Raw genomic sequence first — 19963 nt, forward strand, 5'->3', positions numbered from 1 at the left:
CGTCTTTTGGTGACCTATAAATTTCTCACAACAGGCCGGACCTTTTTTTTTTTTACCTTGAAGTAAGTGGGTCTCTAATACGTAGGAGTTTGGTCAAGCCCGTCTTGTGTTTCTTCATTACCTCCAGGTCCACCCACTTCAAGCTGGTGTCCTTGTGGTTGAGATCTAGGAAGTGCCTTGTCAGTTTAGTGTTGGTTTTCCTACATTTGATGGTACTCCGATGTTCATTTATGCGGAACCTTAATTTTCCCATGCCCATATACATGAGACCACAAGGACAGGTGTCTACTTTCCCAATGGATCATTTCGAACATTTTTTTTTTTTTTATAAAACAAGATGACAGGAAAACCTGCTCGCGGGCAGTGCTTTGCAGGAAAATACGCACTTGGGTCCACATAGGGGAACAGCACTGAATTGGTACATCGCACTTTGACATGAAACCTCCACGCAGGTTTCTAATTTTAAAAAGAAGACTCATTAAAAAAACCTCCACACAGGTTTCGAATTCTAAAAAGAAGCCTCATTATAATCTTTATTGTCAGCTAACTTTACAAACGCTTCCATGCATTGATTTGGTACAGCGTTGGCACCGCAACCCCTACTGGCTGCTTTGCAAGGGTGAGACAGTGGGTGCTGCGCTCATGTGACTCCGCGCGCACGTAACCTGCAGCACACGACACAATTGTTTTCGCCGTGATGACAGACACACGTGGGCTAAGTCACGGCCCAAAAACCTCAAGCCGCAAACTTATTGGAGCACATAGAACGCTACCAGGGTCAGGCAGCAGCTTGTTTCTCATGCAATAGTCCCGGTACAGACACCGGATTTCCGAAAACAGCAGCGCGACATCAGGGGATATCTCTCCAGGCAGGTCAGGCAGCGCGAGGGTATTTTTAAAGCGGTGCATTGAGGAACAACGGATCCCACTAACTGGCAACCACTTTACTTAATCACGGCGCTAATTACCTTTCACTGCCAATTGACAGCACTATAAATATCACGAGCCTCTCTCTCCTATTTATCGTCAATAAGGATAGGAGTACACACCTAGGTGCAAACGCGGGAGACACACCTTGAGGCAGTAAGAGAGTGATCGTGTGCATGCTTGTGTGACAGAATATTAATGTTAGAAAGGGAGAACTTACAGGCTCCCATTCTCTATGATTACTGATGAGAAACTTATGTTTGAATAGGTGCCACATGTTCCTTTTGTTTCCTACCAATTTAAGAGTTTGACTGAAAGGGTCTTCCTTCCCTCTTCTTCCTATGGGCCATGCAGGTCCCAGTCCTAGGGTAAGATTTGTGGGATAACATTTCCACATAAATGTGTGCACAGATGAATGTCACTTGTCACACATATAGCCACCCACTGTAAAGACCATGCATGTGGCTGAATTACCTTAGTTATGAATAAAGTGACTTAGGCGTTTTTCAACCTATCTTCAATGTATATTTTGTCTTTCAGACTTGAAATAACATGAGCCGTTTTACAGTGGAGTGTGATATAGGTCACCCCACGAAGTGGTACCTTCTTACCACAATTTGGTAAGATTGGAGCACCCCTCTTTTTTCTATAGGTCCTGATGAATGCCACGGACCCAACTGGGACAAACGGCAGAAACATGTCGACCATACTCACCATGGTGGGGGATAATAAAATCCCCATCACACCGTTCATTTGTTTTTAATACCATATAGCTGCCAGTCACATTAAAACTCATTTGGTATCTGTAATGGCTTTTAATCTCACTCACTTTTTTACGGGCCCCCACTTGGCTTAGAAGTGCATCCCTGTCATCAGGTTTATGCCCGCCCTCTACCAAAACAAGAACGTGTGATAACTACCGCAAGAGTAGCTTAGCGCAACTCTCAACATCGCAGCCCATCGCGGGAAAATACCCCGTGTCAACGTGGAATTCACAAGGCGGTACCATGTGATAGTCTGCCTAAACCGCAGACAATGTCCACGATACAATCACCTCAATGGAGATAAAAACACAAACCACAACACAAAAAAACCTGCGATGGGCCAAAGCGTGATGAGGAAATCAGCGATAAGCAGCGCCAGGCCTGCAACACACACCTGGCAGGCAGGAAAAATCACATAAAAGTAGAAAAAACAAACAAACACAAACTGACCAACACCCAAGCACCATGGAGGAAGCCGGAGCAGGCGCAGAGGACAAGCGCAACCCACAAGCACCCCGGACGACCAGCCCAGGACCTTAGGGACAGGGAAGGGCAAGGTCAAGAAGAAGAGGAAGACAAAGTTCAGTCCGCAGGCGAACAGGATCATAGTCACGGAGGTGATGGAACACCATCAACAACTGTTTGTCACCTCCAACGTGTCATTGGGCACCAAAACTAGAATATAGCTGGACATCGTGGACAAGGTGAATGCCGTCGGAGAGCACAAGAGGATAATGGACGAGGTCAAGAGGCGATGGAATGACATCAAGAAAAAGACCAAGGAGAAGCTCGCAGCCAACGAGAAGGCAGAAATGCAGACTGGAGGTGGGGGCCCAGCGCCACATCTCGTGCTGGATGACATGAAGGAGATGGTGTCGACAGTCATCAGTGTGGATACTGTGGCCGGAGTCAGGGGACCGGACACTGCTCGACAGGACACAACACAACCGCAACAGGGTGACTGACCACCAGGTACTGGGGGGACGGGTGGAGATGGCCACAATGGCACACACGCACAATCAAGCAGAGCACAGTGCACACCCTCAATGACTCTGGGTCATCGCCCAGATCTATAGACTGTCACAATGTACAATGCCATCCTGTCTGTATGTCAACATGTACCATGTGGCTACATACATGTGGACACAATGCAATACACCAGTGTTTCCCAAACTGTGGTCCGCGGACCCCCAGGGGTCCCTGACACATTCCTAGGGGTCCGCAGGCAGAAGGTATGAAAGCACTGCAAAGTATCTTGTTTAATTGGCAGTTTTCAAAGAACAATAAAAGTGTCAAGCTAACACGAGTGATTAATGTCCCTGCTGGAGAGAGATGAGAGTTTAGTCCAGTGGCAGCTTTGACTTATCTAATGTAGCGCAGAGGGTTAAAATGCCTACTGCAAAGAATGTGTACCATGCATTTTAAAAAACTGTATTTTATATGCATAGGTCAGTGGGTTACTGCTTTTGTCAGAGAGATTCTTTTGTTACTGTACAGCTGCTTGCAAACTGCAAGGTACAAGTTAGTGACTTATGTTTTTTCCCAGTCTTTCATTATCCTGATGCTGCTAAAAAGGTGTATTTAGGTGGAAATACATTTTTATTGTTAAAGTCAATGCTAACCACTGTGTTATGTTCTGAATTCTGCGTTTGTGCTTCTCCAGACCAAGCACTCTTTAAAAATGCCTACCAGTATGAATGACATGTGAATTCTTCACCTTGTAGTCCCCTTTGCCTTATGTAACATTTTCTATACACTGATTTACATGCATGATTCACTGTCTCTATATGTGTGTGATGTAAAGTGCTCAGACATCCTACAATGGTATGAGAGATGCTATATAAAATGAAATACAGGTGACAGAGGGGCTCTGGGGAGATGAGAAGCACTGTTGGAGAGTGATAGTGGGGGAATCATTGAAGACCCCCCAGAAAGATTGTCGCATTCCGGTGCATGGTCAGGTCTTCATTTACTATTCTTTAAAAGCTAATACAATTCAATATATAATGATAAATGTGTTGTAGACTGCACAATTGTTTCCTAAATGTTTTGGGGGTAGAGCCTCCCAAAGCCCCCTTTGTAGTGGTCAGGCTCACTCACTGCACTTGGTGTGCACCGTATGGGGACTGGTCTGAAATCATTTGCCAGGGCTGCTTTGGATTTCCAGTCTGGCCCTGGCAGGAGCAGGAGCCTCATACTGCGAAATAAAACCAACCATTGAAACGTTAGTCACGGAGATGCAGCACCAACCTTCCCATTAACTTCTTTCGTTTTCTTGCAAATGCTTTCAATATAAAATACAGCAGAAGTGGCGGAGAGTGTCGTTAGCCTCCTTGGCTTAACAACAGACTCCGCCACTTCAGAAACGCAGGGCTGCCCCATATTTACAAGAATATGGTGCAGCCCTGCGTTTCCCCTGCGCTGGCGCTACACTTAACAGGGGAAGATTGTTTATGTACAGGAAGGTCCCCCTTCCTGCACATAAAAAATCTTGAAATGTCATTTTGTCACTTCTATGTGTGCTGCTTAATGCAGCACATATGGAAGTTACAAAATGTATTTTTTATTTTTTTAAAGATTGTTGATGTGCAGGAAGGGTCACCTTCCTGAACATAAATAATCAAGGCGTTTTGCAAAAACGAGGAGAAATGAAGTATTTCCCCTTGTTTCGCCAAGTTAAGACCAGGTTTTCCCTGGTCTTAATTTTGGCGCTGCCTCCCATTTACGCTGCCCTTGTAAATAGGGGGCCGTGTCAAAATCAATGGGTGTTGCAGGGGAAACGCCCACTGCAACACCCACTGCCCACCCCTTTCACGCTAAACATTGGGTGAAAGGGGGTCTTATTTAAAAGGCAGCGTTAAGCCACGTTAAGTGGCTTAACGCTGCCTTGTAAATAAGGCAAAGCCCCTATCGCCACGGGAACGTCTCAAAAAGTGATGTTCCCATGGTGATAGGGGCTTGTAAATATGCACCTAAAATCATTAGTAATTGAAGTATTTGTTTTGTGTGCACACTTGTGTTAATGTTTTTCGAATTACTGTTTTAATGTTTGAAATTTAAATCCTACAAATTGCTTGGGGGTCCCCGGCTTCCAGTGGTGACTCAATGGGGGTCCTCAGGAGTCAAAAGTTTGGGAACCACTGCAATACACCATCTCCCCTTCACATTGCAGGGCCACCGTCAACACCCCCTGCAGAGCAGTCCCAGCCACTCTTCACTGATGACAAGGAGGACAACCCCAGCATCGACGCACAAGCCCTCCTAGACATCATTGACATCATCCGCAACTCACCTCCAGGATCAGGGCTGACCAGCTGCATCGAGGAGACCCCACCCATCACCCAAACCACCCAGCAGGTGTCACCCAGGGCCCCAGCAGTCTCCCAAGACCCCCAGGAACAACACACAGCCTTCAAACGCTGTGTGCTGGAGGCCCAGAGGGAGACGGCTGAGCAGGTGCAGGGGGAGTTCGACCTCATGGGATACAGTCAATGCACCATTTTTCAAAAATGATACTTTCCCTGAATTCTCGTCCTTTGTTTCCTGTTATGCTTGGGTGACATATCTCTGAAATCTTTAAAGAGAGCAATAGGGACAATAGAGTAGACGTTTGTGAAGTCATGCATGGATATCACTATTGATGAGATTCTCTTATCTTTGCATGACTGTGCTGGGGGAACTGATGGGATGCCGGTAGATGCATTTAATTTTGTCAATGAACCTTGGGGGCCCATCGTTACAATGGTGTTCAATGTAGCTGCTGTTAGTTCGATCCCACCTTCCTAGGGTATCTCTATAATTGTACCTATCTCAACAAAGGGCGATATATCAGATCCTAAAAACTATCGTCCCATTTTGCTCCTGGATTCCTCAGTAAAATTGATGAAAACGATCCTACTGATGAGGTTGGAGGGGTGGGTCAAAGAATATTCTATCTTACCACCAGCTCAGTTGGCTTTAGAAAGGGCTTAAGGACCATCGAGCAATGTGTCAACTTGGATTTGTTGATTGGAAAATACACCAGAGCCAAACCAGGTGCTCTTTATTTTTGTTTTGCAGTAGCGCCTTTGATTTAGTTGACCATATCGTTCTTTGGTCATCGCTGCTCTCTCTTGGTGAGCCTAGGGCAAATATAGGTTTCCTTGCACGCCTTTACAAGAGTTTATCCAGTAAAGTTCACTTTGCTTCTCAGTGTAAGTGCTCCCCCACCTTTAAAGTGGGGAGGAGCATTTGTCAAAGCTGTGTTTTACCCCCTTTATTGTTTTCACATTTCAATAACAGAGTGTATAATTTCCTGCAGTCTTTTCAAGCTGATGCTCCTTGTGCCGCCGGGTGTTCTATGCCAGTGTTGTTATATGCTGACAACGCTGTTTTGTTATCCAGGACCCTGGTTGGTTTACAGAAACTGATGGGTGCTTTTGGGGAGTTTATGTATTTTAAAAGAATCGTGATTAATAAATCTAAAACTTTTACAATGATCTAAGGGCATAAACCAAACAAATGTAAAACCTTTTTTATTGATAACACCCCCATTGCCAATGTAAACTCTTTTTGCTATTTGGGGTCTTTATTCACGGGTAATGGTTCTTGGGCACAATGGATATAAAATGTTAAAGCCATAATGAGCAGAAATTCTTATAGGATTTTTAGGTTTTTAAACAAACTAGGTAGCCGGCCCATTAGAGAAATAGTGGAAATATACAGGGCTAGAGGGGGTGGCTACTGCTACATATGGGGCAGGCCTTTGGGGTTATGCTTCTAGCACAGCCATGCAATTTGAGGAAAACTGTTTTCTAAAACTATTACTCTGCCTACCTGCTTCCACCTCAACCATGATCGCACATCAGGAGATTCACCTGCAGCTCTTGGAGAACATACTTTTGGTAAGACCCCTGCTGTTATGGTTTTCCTTATGGGCAAAAGAGGAAACTAGTTTTACCAAGTCAATCATTCTAGACTGCTAAAGCTTGGATAACGTTTCACGTATCCTTTGTCTAGCCTATATGATTTCCTCTTTTAATATGTTGTTTAAACTGTTGGTATGGTTGGATCCCAAACAGGTGTTATCACTCACTAAAAACATTATCAAAGGAACCTTTTGAAGCATAGAATGGAACGGCGATTGGGCATTGAAATGATAAAATTAACAGTTGCTTTTTACATGTCACCCTCCCCAGAGGAGGGTTGTAAAAGCAGTTTCTTTTGTGTTACTAACTTGCAGCACTGTTTTGTTCTAACAAGACTCAGATTTGATACTGTGCATCGTCTGGTGGCCTGGCCTTTCCTAACATGAAGTTTTGTCCTTCAAATACGACCCCTTGCCTATGTGATGCTCTGAGCAAACAAAGCACATTGCCCTTTTTGTTGTTTTGGAACCTTTATTTGGATTGTAGGCATTTTTATCTTAAACCTACTCTTGTTACCAAGAACATTAGACGTTATAAAGTTTTTGCTTGCATTAAATGATCCCTTAGTGTGCTTTCATATTGCTCTTTTTATCTTGAAGGCCATGAACTTGAGGAAAAGTGTTATGTACTAGCTGGCCCCTTGATTTTTTGATCCTGTAATGATTATATGGTGATGATGGTCTATTTTAATACGTGTTTTTTATTGTTTAATAATGTTTTTAATATTATGCCTGTCATCAGGATTTTTTTACATTGTTCTTATTATATCCCTGATATCCTGAGGGCATAGCTCTTATTCTGATTTTTTTTATATAGGAAATGAGTCGTGATAACGCAGAACTGGTATTTACCGCACCAAATCCATAATGTTTTGCCTTTCTTCTGCATTTTCCCTTGATATATTTGGCGAGCTTTTTGCTGAAAGAAATTGTCTGGGGAAAGCTGTGGAAGTTTGCACAGAGATCTTAATTTACCTCTTTACTTCGAATCGAAGTGCATTAAAATCATAATTATTCTAAAAAATAAAAACGTTTTGCTGTACCTCTCTATTCACGTGTAAGGAAACTAAGGGGGTGATATAGATTTGGTAATCCATAATTATAAAGGAATTTGGTTAAAGAAACATGAGAAGTGGATTAAGTGACATAAAGCGCAATAGCCTCTCTCGAATGGGTGATTCGCTCTAGCTATAATTAAGCATCACAAGAGGGAAGTGAAACGGACAGAAGAGATGAAAGTGTCTGTAACTAGATACCATCCAAAACAGAAATAAAGAAAGCAACTGTGCTGTTGTTGTTTGAGTACCCTAACAACATTTAGGGGTATATTCACAAGAACGTGTAATAACTCCCGCAAGAGTAGCTTAACGCAACTATCAACATAGCAGCCTATCGCAGTTAAATTACGCTGTGCCAACCAAGTATTCACAACGCGGCGGTAGCATGCGATAGTCACCAGATAACGCGTCAAATGGCTGCGCAAACTTCAATGCCACTCTACAAAGATACGAAACGCAAATGCAAAATATCATGCGATGAGGCCAATCGCAGTACTAAAAGCAGTGAAAACCAGCCACGGGCCTGCAAATCCCACGCGTCTGGCAGGAAAATGCACCATAAAAACCACAGAAACAACACACCAGAAAAAAGCCAAAGCACGTAGAAACATGGATGTACCCTGACCCAGCGCAGAGGTCAACGCGAACCCCACAACCCCCACAGACCACCAGACCACCAGCAAGGAACAACAGGGAGGGCCAAGGAGAAGAGGAAGAGGAAGACGGGGTGCAGACCGCAGGAAAACAAGACCAGCGTCACGGAGGTGACAGAACACTACCAGCAACTGACCCACAAGCAGACCACCTGGAATGCAGTCGGAGTGCCGAGGAGGCCAAGAGGCGCCGGCATGACGTGACAACCTAAACCAGGCAAAAACCCGCTGCCAACAGGAAGGTAGCAATGGCGACAGGAGGTGGCAGTCCTGCACCACAGGAGGAGCTGGAGGAAACCGCACATGCACAGAAACATGCCTACTACATCTGACAGAGCAGGAAACTGGGAAATGGAAATGTACACGTACGACCTCACATATGTCATGTAGTCCAAATGTATACTTCACTGCCCCGCAGCAGAATTCAGCAACTCCCGAACAGTCACAATGTACGTTGTCATACAGTCTGCATGTAAACCAGAACAATGAGCCAACATACATGTCAACACACTGTCAACAGGCATCTCCCCTTCACATTGCAGAGGGGCGCACAACACCTCCCGTAGATCACAGAAGACAACACATCTGTGATGCCGGAGAGGACCACCACACCTTTGACACCGATGCCCTACAACAGCCCGTGGACATCCCACGCAACCCACCACCAGGACTCGGGCAGCCAAGCAACTTAGAGGAGAAAACAGAGCCTGCAACAGACCACATAGCAGGAAGCACCCGCAAGCACAGCTGGCTCACGACACTTCACCCACCCACCCACACATGGCACCCCAATGCCAATGCCATGTGTCAGCACGCCAAAAGGAGGTGGCCGAACAGGTGTGGGTGGGGTCTGAACCCATGAAAGGTGAACTAGATCACATACGTTGGTGTCTATTACCCTTCAGAGACCACCTACAGCCATAGAGACACATGCAGATGCACATTCACAGTACAGAACCACGCCCAGGGGCACGCAAATAGCAGTCACATTCCCACGTTGGCTCTGCGTACGACGGCTCAGGCCACTCCCCTTACAAATTGAGTGGGTGACGACAAAGCTACATGTCCAAGCTCCAACACGCTGCCTGCAGTGACATGTCTACATCCGCTGTACGCAGCAAAATGTAATGTCGTAGGGCCCAGGACCCTCATACATACAAGACCACAGGGACACACACATATATTATGTTGAACTGGCTATGGGCACATGCACCCGGCCCCTTTATTAGCATGACCACATCTACAGTGACGCCTGTGCTGGATGTGTGTGGGGTGAGTGTAAGTAAGCCCGCAGGGAGTGCTTGGTGCTGGCAACCACTTGAACAGTGGACACCAATGCAACGGAAACTGAAAACACCTGCATTACAGAGTGAACTGCTGAGCAACATGGAGGGAGCCAGAGAAAGTCCAGAGGACACACAACATGCAAACAGAAGTGTCCGTGAGTTGCAGTGCACTGAGGTAGGGTCACTACAGCTGAGCACGCCCATGTGAACAAAAAATCTTGGATTGTGTCCCCTCGAGATATTCCTGATGCAGGTGCAGTGGGCTGTGTTAGACCTGCATCATCTTCCTCATCAACGACCCAGGTCTCCCACACTGCTTGAGGTGACATTGCTGCGCAACCTCTCCACAACACAAAACTCAATCAGTAACGGACAATGGCTTGCAGTGCACTGAGTCAGTGGCACCTGGAGTGCCGAGCAGGGTATCAGTCTGATGATGGCATCCACGACAGGTGTGAGCAACTCCGTAAGTCTGTCAGGACCACCGTTTCGACTCTGGCAGATGGCGGTTGGAGGTGGTCCTGGCGGTGGTGGTGTGTGCCTCTTGCGGTGATGCGTCGTCCAGGTCAGTCAGGACTCAATGTGATGTGTGAGCCCTGGTGGACCGCAGTTGAGGCCGGAGGCAGCGGACAACGCAGGGCCACAGACACATGGCGTTGATGACCCTAAGGCCATCACCTCAGAGGCCATCCAATATCTCAGAAGAAAGGGTCCTGGACATGATCAGCACAGAGTTAGTGGCCCCAGATGCACTGAGACTGGCACAGGCACCCAGTCATGGGACGGTGACTTGCGGTGCAGTCAGATGGGCCATGCGACCAGAGTGGGTCCTCATCAATGTCCGAAGTGTATGTTGGGGAGGGTTGCAGGGGGCAGTGGAAGGTGTCCTCCAGGGCATGATGCAGAGGGTGGAAGCTGTCCGGAAGCAGCAAAGGGAGGGGTGGAATGCCACGGCCTCGTTTTTGCCACAAAGTCAGTATCACCGCCATGATGGCGACGACAACCTCAAGTCCATGGACTCAGTCGCCGCCAAAGTCCAACCAGAAAGTGTCCATGGGTCTCGGGAAATAGACATAGTGGCACTCGGGCTGAAAGAGGATGCAGTCTGCATTAAGGCCTGTACAATGACATCAAGTCTGCCATAAATAAACCAAGGCTGAATTTGAAGGTGTGTGTGACCTATTCGACCGCAGTGTAGGCCAGGGGCAGCGGTCAGCAAGGGCCCACAGCCATGTGTCGTTGGGATGCTATGCACATGTTTGCTGCCACCTGACCAAAGGGAATACAGTGAAGTAGAATCTTCCTTTTCTATGCGTACACGGACAATGTATGATCAAGACTCAGTTCCAAATGTGTGACCTACTTGTCCGTAGGAGACCACACCCACCTGTCGTTGGCTCGCAATGCACAGAGTTAGTGACACCAGGGCAGTTGTCGGTAGTGTTCGATCACCTCCGTAACGATGATCCTATTCCCTCCGGACTGCAACGCGTCATCCTCTTACGCCTCTACTTGCGTGTGATGATATGTAATCTGCCTTTGAATAATCGATGTTCAGTTCCAATTCTGTGACCTACTCGTGCGTAGCGTAGGCCGAGGGCAGTAGTCTGCATAGGCCCACAGACACGTGTTGTTGTAATGCTATGCACAGTCTTGGTGGCACCACATCAAAGGGAGTATAGTGACATGAACTCTGCCTTAAATAATGTTCACTGCCATGGTGTAATCAAGACTCAGTTCCAAATGTGTGACCTACTTGACCGTGGTGTAGGCTGCAGTAGAGTACGTCAACGAGAAAGGACTACAGCGGGACTGTGTCGTGGAGGCCGTGATGGTCTGAGAGGCTGCCAAGGTCACGGCCCTCTGGCTTGGTGGGCCCTCCTTGACACACCCCGGTGTCGGAAGGTGATCAGTGTGGCCTAGCAGCGCAGCACCGAGCCTGACGGGTTCGGGGTCCAGCGGGCCGGGGTACGGCAGGCGCACAGGATCACACGCAACTCCGCTCCTGAGGACGTCATCGGCCTCCTGGCATGGTGAGAGGCGCCTTTCTCAACAATATGGAGCTAAGGGGGTCAATAGGCAGGTTGCCCCCCACTCATAAACTATGCACAAAACAGGACCTGCCCAGTAAAAATTTGTAAACACAGTGAACACGTTTTTATCAGTAACCCTCGCACATTCAAAGCTGTTGTGTTTGATATTGCATGTGCGGCCAATTATTGCCGTTCAACAACCGGGTATGATGTCACTTGCTTCTTTAGAAAAAACTCCTACGTGTCTAGGTGTGTATGAAGGTGTTTCCTTCACACATGCCTGGTTGCCACCTCTCCCCACATTTGGCTAGTGTGTGGCGGGTAGGCATGTTGTTGTGCATGTTGGTTGTGATTTTGTGACATGTGCCTTGCCAGAGTTGTGAGTTGCATGGTTGTGGAGTTGAGTGAGTGGGATCTTCATTTGGAACTTGCCAAGGGGCTGTGCATTTCCCTTGGTGCCATCCTTGGAGCGCTGGTTGCTAATGGACTGTCGAAGGATGAAGGAATCATGCACACTGGCTGAGTATTTGGAGGTGACATTGGTGGAGGTTCCATGGTGTTCGTTGTTGCCTGCACATTAATGTGAGATGTGTGCTTTCTGTTGCGCTGATTGTGTGCTGTGTCACCAGGGGGCACCGGTAGGACATGTATGCTGTGGATTGCCCCCAACACATTTGTGCATCCGGCTATGGCATATGGTCCTTGCTTCGTCTCCAGCGGATCCTGCGCATTGTGTTGGACGTATAGGGACTGGGGTACCAGGCTGATGGTGATGTCCAGGACAGGTGTGAGGTACTTGGATGTGGCTGGCTGTGTGACTCTTCCGACTCTGGGGGGGTGTTGGTTGGGGGTACCAGGGGCCTACAAGTGCAGCACAGCCGGCAGCTTTGTGTGGGGTGGGATGTTGGTTGTCCGCTGTGTTAGTGCCGTCGGCCTGCTGGGCATTATTGGTCAGGATGCGTGCGATGGTTGTCCTTTTGAGCCTGTAGTGGGCAATGACATTGTCAGGTGTTGGGTCTGTGAGGCTGGTGTGTTTCCTGGGGGTCCGCTGTCTTTGTCTGCGCTGCCTCTGTGGAGTTCCGGAGGGGGGGGGGGTGTTCCGGGTGGGGGTTGGGATCCTGGGGTGCTGGCGGTGGGTGTTGTGGCCCTCTTGGGTGTCCAGGCCACATGACCAGTGGCTCCATGGCATCTGTTGCCCTTCCGATGTGGCTCTGGGCTGGGCACCCTTCTGTGGTGCAGGCTGTGGTCCAACTTTGCACCAGGTCAGAGCCGGTGTTATTTTCCTGCTGCTAACGCGCCTTATCACCTGTTTTGTGTTCTTATCGCAGTTCAGGCTGGTCATTGTGAATATGGTGGAGTGGTGTTGACACGCCTTTTGGCATGGGAACACCTACTCTGCATCTCATTAGCGATAGTTGCGGGGGTCATCCATGGAGATGTTTTTTGCGGCTCCTATCACGGGTAAACTGGTGCTGTGGGCTGTTAACACCAGCTTGTGATTGGGGCGATATGTTTATCGCAACTTTGGGTGTGTTAAAGTGCCGTTAACTTGGCGATAGATCCTTGTGAATATGCCCCTTAGTTTTGGACAACTTTTTCAGGTGTTCTACCACAACATCTGAGTTTTAGTTTTGGCCGGCACTTATATCGACTCCACAATATTGATTACCAATGTATGGTCAAGTTAGCCAGATGCAGAGATAAGAATTGTAAATCTATACTTCCCTATATGGGCTTCCCTTGACAATATGTTGGTATTCTATTCTGTGGAGTCGATTTATCTGCAGAATGATATTATTAACCCTTTTTCTCTCAAGCGGATTCATTCAGGGTCTGGTTGGTCAGTGGACTAATGCTTCCACTGAAGAGACCTGTGTTTAACCTCATGGTCACAGGTCTTAATCGACAGCGGGTCCACTCAGCCTTTTATCCTTCTGAGATCTATAGAATGAGTACTATTGAGTTGGGTAACAATAAACATCTGTTATTTAGCACCAAGATGTCCACGGGTGAACTTGCGCTTTACAAATACGTATGTTATGTTATTACTACTAAATGCCACGAGGTGAAATCAATATTTTTTATATCCTTGTTAAAAGTTCCACCTATAAATGTGGTGGAGAAGAAATGCCAGCTATCCATGCAAATCCTCGCCAAGAGCCGAATTTCCTTTGGCAATGTCACGGCAAGGAGGAGCTTCTTTGAAGATGAATTTCTTTCACATTTGATTCGAGTTGGAAAAACATTTTTTCCCCATTGGCTGGTTCATTGTAGTTCCTCACCTCATGCCTGCAGACCTCTTTGGATGTAAATTCGAGGTACAATCTCTTGATTCTGCTAATAATCATCCAAAGTACGAATGATTATAAAATGCCCGGTTCAGCTCATGCAGAATGTCATCCTGGGCGTCAAAGTGAATAAGTGCAAAGCCATCCTTGAATCACCATTGTATGACATCTTGAATGGATTTTAAAGTCGATGGTCACGATTGAGTGTGCACGTAGCCTGAGCTGGTAATGCAAAAGGGCATCTGGCCCCCTTGTCTGGTTCCTGAATGCCACGCTGACATCTAGAAAGAAGTGTGCAGAGTGAAATTGGCACATCAGTCACCTGGGTCTCAATGTGTCCTTTAATAGGGTGCCATTGGACAGCCCAGTTTTGTTTGATGAGTAATGCTTTTTTGTTATGTCTATGATAAAAAAATGTCTTTGTTAAAAAAATGTTCCCACAAATCCATATATTGTTTAACCTTTATAGATCCAGCACCTCCGACGGATCCACAATTTATTATTACTTGGCTGAGTGACACTGAGCTGCTGGTGCAATTCAATGCATTTCCTGATACAAATGGACCTATTGTGGCTTATGGAGTACTTGTTACCAAAAACTCACAAGGTGCAGTATCACAACTTTTTTTCTGAATAAATCTGAATGTTGGAACTTAGTGTTGTGCTATGCCCCATATGTAAGTTTAGGGAGACTCTTTATCCATGAAAGTTGAAACAGCAAATGTTGGGGTGAAGGACAATGTGGTCTAATGAATACATTTCAGGGTATTTATCACTTGGGTGTCAGAGGGAGAACACTAATGACCTACATTATTTTTATCTTATGGGCACGTTCAGACGACAAAATGATTAACTAAGAAATTAGAAGCTAGTAGAAACGTTCTGTCAAGGACTGTTCTACTTATGGGCTGTAGATGGCAGTACCTACCAACTTATATCACATCAAACCATGCGTTACGGTAATGTACGGTTTAATGTTCCTTTTGCCCGCTCAAGGGATAATATACTATCAATGGGTTACAAGGAAACAGGCCTAAAATTAAAATACACCCCACTTTGACCGAAAGCCCTTATAATACCAAGCAAGTAAAGCAAGTCATAGCGACCCATCCCAGAAGAACTTGCTTCTTTCTTCCATCCAAACATCTTTTCGTTCATCCTTCCATTAACCTACTGATATCCACCATTTCATCTTTACATTTTGTCATCCATTCAGTCTTTCACCCGTCATTCAGTCAGTCTGTCACCATTCCATCTCTCCGTCCGTCAGCCCATCCATACCCAAACCTATCCATCCATCTTCAAACCTGTCCATCAAACCTGACCATCCATCCCTCTGTTCAACCATCTATCCATCGATCCACACACCCTTTCACCCATCTCTCCATCCGTCCACCCATCCGTCCGTCCATCCATCCATCCATCGTTTCACTTATCCATCCATCCATCCATCCATCCATCCATCCATCCATCCATCCATCCAGCCTTTCACTTATCCATCCACCCTTTCACTCCACCCACCCACCCTTTCACTCCATTTATCATCTTTTTCACTTATCCATTTATCCACCCTTTCACTCAGCAATCCATCCTTTCTCTCATACATCCACCCTTAGACCTATCCATCATTCACTCATACACCAGTTCATTTAACTTTTCACTCATCCATCTACCCTTTCACTCACTCATCCATCTATCCACCTGTTTACTCAGCCATCAATCCATTAACCCTTTCACTCATCCATCCATCCACTCTTTCATCCAGCCGTCCATCTATCCTCCCTTTCACTCATCCATCCATTATTTTACTCATCCATCCTTACATCCACCCTTTCATTCATCCATCCAGCTTTTCCATCTATCCATCCAGCTTATCCATCCATCCATCCATCCAACCATCCATCCATCCTTTCACTCATCCATCCATCTCATCCATCCTCCCTCCCTTTTACTTATCCATCAATACACTCTTCCCATTTTCCTTCCTCACTCCCTCCCTTTCACGTTAATTAACCCCTTCAGTGCCCATGACGAGATAGTCTCGTCATGGAGCGCGGTTGTGCTGTGCCCATGACGAGACTATCTCGTCATGAACCCCGCCCGCTAATGAAACGCCCGGCACAGGGCGTGGAAAGGGCGGGGCACTGAAGAGGTTATGAGAGTTTTGTGTCTGCTGAACAGCAGACAGAAGAGGCCCATCAAGAGCCCCACCCAGCTGTAGCAGCTGTTGCAAGGGGTGGGGGGATTACACCCCTGATGGGTTACATAGTAAAAATATAGCAAGTAACCTTGGAGATCCAGGTTCTTATAAAGGCACACTTCCTTTGCTTCCTGCATATACACACCCATTCACAGCAATCACGAATACACATACATTCATACCTGCAAAGACGCAAACATTTTTTTTAAAAACAACATTCTCACTGCAGCAGTGATCTCGGGTGGTGGTAGGGATGCCTCCGAGAATCCTGAAGGGTTTGGGACTGCCACCTCCTCTCAATGGCTAACTGTAGGTCAGCCATTGAGAGGAGGCGGAAGTCCCTACCTCATCACAGATTGGCATAGGGTCAGTGAGAGTTGCTGATCTCACCTCACTCACTTGTTTCCCAAAGTGATGTAAAGTCTTGGGGTCTGGTTTCCCTCTTTTATACTCATTTTCCCTTTGTTCTCCGAAGGCAGAGAGGCCTTTGCCTAGTCCAAACCAGTTCTGGTCAGTCCTGGAGCACTTTGTTGACAAGACTCCTTCTTTCCTTTCACAGTGTATTACAGTGTAGGCCAGGGTCTTCAGATGCACCACAGGAGGTGGAGCCAGCATTGTGGAGGGAAGGCACAGCCCTATTCAGGTCCCAGGTGCAACTCCTCCCACCCATCTGCATGCAGATCTCTCTATTCAGCCCTGTACTGAATCACTCTGTCTCCTGGAATCCCCCAGCCCCTGTCACTCAAACTCCAGTGAAGGAATACACAACCTAACAGAGTCAGGCTTGGATGCTTAGGCAAGAAAATACCTACTTTCTTAAAGTGGTATTTTCAAACACAGAATGTTAAAACCAACTTCACTAAAACATGTATTTTATCATTGTGAGTTCAGGCATACTAAACTCGGATTTCTACCATGTTCCCTGAGTCAGTTAGGATTATAAGATGTAATAATCAAACTGCCCATTCTGGCCTATGGGGAACAGGTAGCCTTACAATAGTGAAAACCGAAAATGGCTGTAATTCACTATTAGGACATGCCACACACACCAGGGCATGTCCTACCTTATACTTACAAGGCACTCTGCCCTTGGGCCTACCATAGAGGTGTCTGATATGAAGAAAAGGGAAGGTTTAGGGACTGGCAAGTGGGTGTACTTGCCTAGTCAGCATGGCAGTACCAGACTGCCCACAGGCTCTGCAATGGCAGACCTGAGACACACTTTACAGGCTGCTTCTGCGGGTGTCACAACCAGTGCTGCAAGCCCACCAGCAGCATTTGGTTTACAAGCCTTGGGCATACTCAGTGCACTGTACTAGGGTCTGACAAGTAAACCAAACCAGCTAATCTTGGAATCACAAATCTATACATCAATTTCACCATAGGGAGCCCTTGCACTGTGGCACTGGACAGGAGTGGCACAGTGCCCAAAGCATCTATAACCAGCAGAAACACATGAGGCAACAGCAAAAAATGGAAGGGAGACACACACCAAGGTGCCAGGTCTAACAGTCCCTACCTTTTGTATTGCATTTTTTATATCAGCACACTAGCACTCAACTCTTTTGTACTCATAGCTGTCAGTAGTGCAACTGGTGCAGTGAAATAAGGCCCAGAGTTTTGGGGGGGGGGGGACAAGCCTTCTGCCTTGCAGCTACTGTAGCTATTAATATTAACACAGTGCCTTTGTAGAATTTTAATTTATAACTGCCTATTGTGGTATGCTCCTCTCGCGCGCAGCTCGTGATGAGACATGTCTTGTGAGGTGAGCCCAAGAAGGAGAATGTCAATGGTGGAATGTTGCTGATAGCATGAAAATGACAGAGTACATCAGTTGGTGAGTTAGAGCCAGCTGGGGAGTTCATTAAATATATTCTCTTGTTACCTCATGTGGTGAAGGGTGAATATTGGATCGGCACACCGCAGGCAGAGGACTAGGGATTTCTTTAGGGATGAGAGTGCTGAACAGCCCAGTGGCATGAGGGAACTGCATTGATGTGAGTACAATCAGCTGATGTCTAGCCCTGAACAGCTTTTGAGGAGAGGAGTCTTGGTGGTGGAGGGTGATAGAATCAGTGCATATGGAACTTATCAGCATTTAAGTGGCATTTTAGGGGGTTGTGAAGTATATATTAGCGCAGTTACGCACTTTTCCAGTGACGGTGGGGTCGTCCTAAGCACCTTTGATCACGCACTGCTGCATCAGTTATGCTCAAGCATGAAGCGCATTCCATTTTGCGGTATTGTCCAGCAGGTTAAAGATTCACAGTGCGCTCAAGGGGTTACATGGACCTCAGCATAGCGTTGTAGTTGTTTAATACACTGTGGGCCATATTCTCAAGGAGCCATCGCTGAGTTATCGGCACTTTATCGCTTACAAGGTTGCGATAAATTTATCGCCCCATTCACAAGCATGTGCAAACAGCCCATGTCACCAGTTTTCCGGTGATAGCATCCTCAAAAAATATCGACACAGATGACCCCAGCAACTATCAGTAATGAGATGCAGAGTAGGCGTTCCTGAGCAAAAAGCCGCGACAACACCACACCTCAACATTCTCAACGACCAGCCACATCGACGATAAGATCACAAAACAGGCAATAAGGCGTGGTAGCAGTAGGAAACTAACACATGCTCCGACCTGGTGTAAAGTCGGATGGCAGCCAGCACCATAAAAGGGAGCCCAGCCCACAGCCACACCTGAAGAACAACAGATGCTATGGAGCTACTCATCATGCAGATCGGAGCCCCAAAAGGGCCAAAACACTCACCGCCACCACACCCAGGACCGCCACCACCCCCAGGCCCACCCGCACCACCCCCCCGGACCACCACCGAGGCAGCACAGACACAGACCGCGGACCTTCAGAAAACACACCAGCCTCACAGACTTAACACCAGAGAATGTCATTGCCCACTACATGCTCAAAAGGACAACCATCCTCCGCATCCTGAACATCATAGCCCACAAGCTGATGGTACCGGCACAGCGGACAACCAATATCCCTCCGCAGACAAAGCTGCTGGCTGTGCTGCACCTGTTAGCCTCTGGGACCTTCCAGCCAACAAACTGCCAGATGCGGAGGGGTCTCACAACCAGCCCTATCAAAGTTCCTCAAACCTGTCCTGGATGCCATCATCAGCCTGGTACCCCAGTACCTATACTTCCCACACACTGCGCAGGAATAGCTGGAGACCAAGCAAGGCTTCTACACCATAGCTGCATTCCCGCACGTGTTGGGGGCAATTGACTGCACATATGTCCTACTTGTGCCCCCTGCCGACACTGCACACAATTACCGCAACAGAAAGCACACACATTCCATCAATGTGCAGGCAATAGTGGACCACCGGGGACTCTTCACCAATGCCGTCGCCAACTACCCAGGCAGTGAGCATGACTCATACATCTTCCGACAGTCCATCATCAACCGGCGCTTCCAGGATGGCACCTACAGAAATGCACCGCTCGTTGGTAAGTACCAAATGAACACACCACACACCTCAATCATGCAACACACAACTCTGGCAATGCACACGTTACAAACTCACATACAACATGTCAAACAACATGCCCACCTACCAGACACGACAGCACAATTTACTGTGGGAACCTGGTCTAGCCATGTACACAAACCAGATGGCACCTCAGCCACACAATAGCAGATTGTGGGGAGAGGTGGGAACCAGGCATGTGCGAAGGAGGCAAGTGACCCATGAATGAGAAGGTACACAATGCCAAGTGTGGTGGAGATGTGCAGGACAGACTGCAGTATGCAGACCACACACATATCCATGTCAACATACATCGCTGGTGTATGGAGTGTAGTGGACAGTGGACGCAACC

Source organism: Triturus cristatus, chromosome 3_1 (genome assembly GCF_964204655.1).
Source record: "Triturus cristatus chromosome 3_1, aTriCri1.1, whole genome shotgun sequence".
Lineage (NCBI taxonomy): Eukaryota > Metazoa > Chordata > Amphibia > Caudata > Salamandridae > Triturus > Triturus cristatus.